This window comes from Rhinolophus sinicus, chromosome 3 (genome assembly GCF_057876585.1).
Source record: "Rhinolophus sinicus isolate RSI-liver-muscle chromosome 3, RSI-T2T, whole genome shotgun sequence".
Lineage (NCBI taxonomy): Eukaryota > Metazoa > Chordata > Mammalia > Chiroptera > Rhinolophidae > Rhinolophus > Rhinolophus sinicus.
The window spans coordinates 157,023,894-157,029,893 of NC_142503.1; the positions used below are offsets into that span (position 1 = coordinate 157,023,894).

A 6,000-nucleotide genomic window follows, 5' to 3' on the forward strand; every position below is an offset into this window, starting at 1 on the left:
TAAATGCCCAAATAGACCATGTAGGAAAGCCCCCTTGCTTACATAAATGCCCACTGGCCTTCCCCTCTGATTTCAGTTAGCAGCATCTATCTTTATTCCATCGTTAGGGACCCTTTTTGGAAGGTCATAGTGTTTCAATCAGGGGTGGTCAGTCCATGACCCAAATGAGACCCCAGCTTTCTCAGAGGGTTTTCCATGTTAGATTACAGGTTATCAAACTCTTTTTGCATTTCATGATGGGGTTTATGCATTTCCATCTTCATAGATCACATGTTTAATCAGCTACCAGGAGTGTAGATGAAATAATTTGCTTTTGTTACCAAGGCTTTGCCAAGGGACTTGTATAAATCCCAAGGGGTCTCTGGCCAGCCTTTGTGTTTGGAAAGCACCTTATAAAAAGTCTTCATTACGCAGCATGTAAAAGGGTAATAAATCCTAGGAGATTATTTGGGGCAATCTTTCTCAAACCTTTCTCAAAAGGTTTCATGGACCCTTGGGAGTTCCACTGGTGAGTTCTTGGGATCTAGAGGTTATCTATGAATACTTTTAATTTTAGATATCCTTCTTTGATTATCCAAAATTAACATAAAATACCTTCCGGACCACCTGACTAGCCGCCTCATAAGTCAATCAGGACACAAGGATTCACTATCCAACGCAAAGTATTACTCTTGGTACCTAGTCATCAACTGAAATAATAATCGTGTAAGTTTTTAAAAATTGAAATGCAGTTTACGTACCATAAAATTCATCCTTTTAAAGTATACAATTCAGTGGTTTTTAGTATATTCACAAGATTGATGATTCATAACCATCATCACTATGTAATTCTAGAACATTTTCATTACCCCCCCAAAAAATCCCCATGCCCATTAGCAGTCATTACATATTTTCCTCCACCTCCCACCCCTACCCCAACCCCTGGCAACCACTAATCTACTTTTTGTCTCTTTGGGTTTGCCTATTCTGGACATTTTATATAAATGGAATCATACAATATGTGGCCTTTTGTGTCTGGCTTTTTTCATTTAGCATGTTTCCAAAGTCCACCCATGTTGTAGCAGGTTTCAGCACTTCATTTCTTTTTTATGGCTGAATATTGCTTCCATTGTATCCCAGTTTATCCATTCATCAGTTGATAGACATTTGGTTTGTTTCCACTTTCTGGCCATTAGGAATAATACTGCTATGAGAAACTTTTAATTCTAAGTTATAAAAATTTGGGTCGACGACTTGTGATCAAAACATACAGTGAATGCTGCTGGCAAGTGCCATCCAATGGAAAGGCAGGAATCTTTAGTATGGGAAGCGGGCATCGAACCTTAATAACAGTGTGTGACAAGTTTCAACTTGTTCAGTGCAGTCAGTTGGGTATCAACTATGGTTGAGAGAAGGGGTGTTTTAAAGTGCGCCGTAAACAGTGGATCATGAACAGCACATTAACATGAAATGGGCAAACGGTTTCATCCTCCATCATGACAACGTGCCATGTCACACATCACTTCTGATAGGCAATTTCTGTCAAATAAAAACATTACGGTGTGTCCTCATCCACCTTATTCATTGGCTCTGGCACCATGCAACTTTTGGCTCTTCCCCAAAGTCAAAATGACCATGAAAGGTAAACATTTTGAATCGATTTAGGACATCGAGGCAGCCACGACAGCGCAACTAAAGACAATCACGAAAGAGGACTTCCAGACCTGCTTCAGAAAGTGGCAAGAATGATGGGATAAGTGTTCGAAGCAAGAGGTAGTATTTTGAGGGGGATTAATGGCAATGTGTCTTTTACTATGATAATTTTTTTTTTTTTTTTTAAATTTAAACATTCACCATAGTTTTTGATCACATCTCATATAAGTCTTCGTTTTTTGGGGTCTGTGACTTCTCAAATTTGAGAACTACTGACCCAGGACAACTCAATTATTTAATAAAAAAAGAAATTGATCAGGTCACACTCACAGAGTTAATGGAAGCTTCTATGGCTAGATTCAGAGCACAAGCTTGTTGCCTTTCTTATCTATAAGAGGTGGACATCTTGTTTAAGGCCTTGCCGTCATCTGTTCAGTTCTCAAATGGCAAGAGCCACCATTAGCAGTGTAATTAACACATAACTAATAATACCGGGGTATGTTGATCCAGCCCAAATGCTGGGCAGCTTATAATTCTCCAAACCTGGCCTGAATACTGATAATATTTCCTCTGGCTAAAAGCCAGCGAAAGAATCACCTAGCCACACATCCCCATTCAGCCTGCTTTTCTTGGAGTAGCCTCCCAGGGGAGCTCTCTGGACAAACAAAGCTTGTTGACCCAGTTTGAAGGCCTGGAAAATTATCATGTGAGTCACTGGGACAACAGAGCAAAGTGCCAGAGCCTTGAGACACTATAAGCACAGGCTTCCAGTGTCATTTGTGTCCCCATAGGGAGGGACCAGGGATCCCAAGGAAGCATGCTGCTTTTCACGCAGCTGCTCCTCCAGGTGATTTCCAAGCTCCTTGGCTGTGTGTGTGGTGCCAGAGAGGCCCCTTTGTTTTCCTTCCAGCGGGCTTGCCTACAGCAGTTCAGCGAGTAACAGCTCAGTTACAGGAAATCAAAAGAAACCTGGATACTTAGAGGAAGATGTGTAGTGTTATTTGGAGGAAGGCCACAGGCTCTCAATAGGAAGGAAGTGCTGAAGCAGGTACAAGTTTCAAATTAAAGACCAAGAATCCAGAGGCAGGATTTTAAAATAATACTCACATGAGTGAGGCAGGCCTTGCAAAAGAGTACCTCCGAATTACTTAAGGCGTGTTTTATAACGTTCTGAAGGTGCTACTTCCTAAATTACACAAAGAGCTGGAGAAACACAGAGAAGCAGTGCAGGGGAAACTTGTTACATTTAGATGGGGTGGGCAGTTTGTGATGTCAGAAAGAGTGCCAAAGCCTTCACCAGTCCTCAAATAACTCTGCCATGGGTATAAAGGATTTCTGGGGGACGATGACTTTCAAAGTGGAGGCTTCTACATATCCATCCACTACAGCATGAGGACGACACATTAGGTGTTGACAGAAACAGGTGAGGTAAGAGGTCACCCACGGCCTTGTTTTTCCTTTATTTTTTGTTCTTTTTTTTTTTTTTTAAGTATCACCTCATTTTAACACTAATTCTAGGGTCTTCATCATCAGGAGGATGTAGTTTTAACATAACTTGATCCAGGATCGTATAACTTCATGTTTGGTGGATGTCATAAGGGAGTGACCATTAAGTTCCTTCCACTGGCACATGAAGTCTCTCTCTCCTTGATGGTTTTGATGGATAAACTTTGGCCACTGGAAGGACTAGAAGACGGTTTGATCACCAAGTGTTCGCTGTCGTTAGCTGCACTGCTCTTCCTCTCACTTCACTTCTTACTTTTCCCTCTTTATCCTTTCTGCTGCTGTCTACTTCTGACAGATCTGGCAAAAAATACAGCAGATTTACAGAAATAGGCGGTTCACTTCCCACACTGGTGCTGTTGCTGCAGAATGCTTTAGAGCTGCTGTGTCCTGGGCTTAGGCAAAGTGTGGCTGTCAGTCTTTGTCCTCACAATCCCAGTGTCTGACCCTGTGTGCTGGGACCTTACAGAGCCAGCAGGCCCGCCCCGGGCATGCCTTCTGGATGCTGAGGTGGAAGACTGAAGGGGAAGAATACTCAGAATTAGATATATACCTTGTTTCCCTTAAAATAAGACCTTACTGAAAAATAAGCCCTAGCATGATTTTTCAGGATGACATCCCCTGAACATAAGCCCTAATGCATCTTTTGGAGCAAAAATTAATATAAGACCCGGTCTCATTTTCGGGGAAATGCGGTAATGATAAAAGAGGGACAGAATCAGGTAAAGGTAAGTATTTCATCTGCCTGACTGTATCTTCTTGATGTGTGACAGTAAGATGCTAGCAGCACTGTCCATTAGAACTTTCTGGGATGATGGAAACATCCTACATCTGTGCAGTCCAATATGGTAGCGACACATGGCTACCGAGCACTTGATATGTGGCTAGTGAGGAACTGAAGTTTTTAGTTTAATTTTCATTAATTTAAATTCAAATAGTCACGTGACTACTATACTTGAGATACTGTTTTTGTTGTTAGTTTTGTTTTTGCTGTAAGAGCTTTATTGTTTCCATTTGATCCACAGCATGGGAGAGGGCTCCAGTGAGAGGCCTGACACCAGGGGGATGCACAGGGGCCCCTCACAGGCCTCTGGACTCCAAAGGCTCCTAGTGATGCTTGAGAGTGAGCCTTTTGAAGAGATACTCGCCCAGACCAGCCTGGGGGCCGGCCAGCCTGTGGAGGTTAGTGGGGAGGTCACCCATCTTCTTGATGAGTTTCACCTCCTCCTCTAGGAAGTGGCAGAGATGGGGGTCTGCACGGGCAGAACCCAGGACATGCATATCCAAAAGGGCCTGGTGTAGGATCTTCTCCATGACCATGGTGGCTCCATTCCATTCTGGCTTTTACCCCACCCGTCTTGAGATGGCTTCTGCAACCCTAGAAGAGGGTACAGCTGCCACGCTGGTTTTGCATTTTCAAGAGACACTGGGCGCCCTCATGCTTCTCCTTGGCCAACTCACAGAAGTGGCCCACGCTTTCCTGAGCCACATCGTTCGTGGCTGAAATAGAAACCCAGAGAGAGGTAAGTGTAGGAGGCCCCCAGTGCAGGTTGACCAGGCAGTTGACCGCAGCCTCCACTTCAGTGGAATAATTATGACGAATCTGGGAACCCATGGTTGCTAGGAAATAAGGAGTTAAGCTAAAAAACAACAACAACAAAAAATGGTATTTGCTGGTCCTGGAGGCAGAGCATGGCTGAGATGGTTTCTAAGGTTGCGACTGGGAAAGAGTTTGGAGGGTGGTCGGAGGCTGGAAGAACGGACATCCCTGGGTTGGTTTATACTGTTGAAGCAAGAGACAGATCCGTGGGACTGCTGAGTATACTGTAGAAATACTAGTGTTTTAAAAGATAGCAGAGAAAAGTAGGCCAGATATTGGTGTTTGAGTCCTGGATTCAAATCCCAGCTCTTATGTTATTAGCTTGTAACCCAAAGAGAGACACTTAACCTCTGTACCTCTTTTTACGCAGCTGTAAGGTGGGCTAACAATGTCTACCTTATGGTGTGGAGATAGGTAAGGTGGATGGCGCCTTGGGTGGGAGGAAGGAGCCGTTTATCAGTGTCCTCGGTCAACAAAACTGGCCACAAGTAGCTGGGACAGGCAGGGAGGCCCAGGGGACATGTAATCTTTTCACAAACCACGGAATACCCCTTGTTGCCAAATTGTTCCAGTTGCACTAAGCTCTCACATTCACAGCTCGGTTTACGGTTTTCAGTGTTTTCATTAGAATCTTTCACTTTTATTCTGAGAAGCAGACAAGGCAACGACTATCAATTTGATTTTGCAGATGAGAAAACAGAGACCCAAAGAGAAGAAATTCATTGCCCCAAAATGTTACAATGAAAAAGCAGAGACGACAATATTCCCCCCTTGCTCCCGTGGGTCAGGGGCCAAGGCTCACTCTGTCCCAAGCTGCCGGAAAGTCCTCCAACCTGTATGTGGTATAAAAAAGCCTCTTCTCAATTCTGTTCCTTTCACCTCTCCAATCAGCCAATCGTGTGATACCCATCCTGGCATTGACCTATTCACAAAAATGGGTAACAAAACTGTTCTCTGGAAGGCAGCAACTGTAATCTTTGCCATCAGAGAATCCCGTACACACCTCCCACATGACTGAAGAAATGCTTTTGTCCTGCTATCGCTTTCTTTCTCTGGCTGAGTAGGTAAATGCTTGCTACTCAAGCACTGAGTCTTTCAGCAGCTCCCGGCTTTACTCTAACCTTCACGTATCCATTTGCCTATATCTTCATGCCTATAATTATATAATTGCTTTCTTTTAATGCTTGTAAATAAGCGCTCTGCCATCTGAGACCAGATCAGGAAAAACAGAACCATGAAACTAAAACTCAGGAAAACCATTTTCT

General features: G+C 43.5%; 1 pseudogene; it reads right to left on the reverse strand.

The window, feature by feature from the left end:
- Positions 1 to 3,659: 3,659 nt before the first annotated feature.
- LOC141570568 (ferritin light chain pseudogene) lies at positions 3,660 to 5,752 on the reverse strand (annotated as a pseudogene).
- Between the last annotated feature and the right edge of the window lie 248 nt (positions 5,753 to 6,000).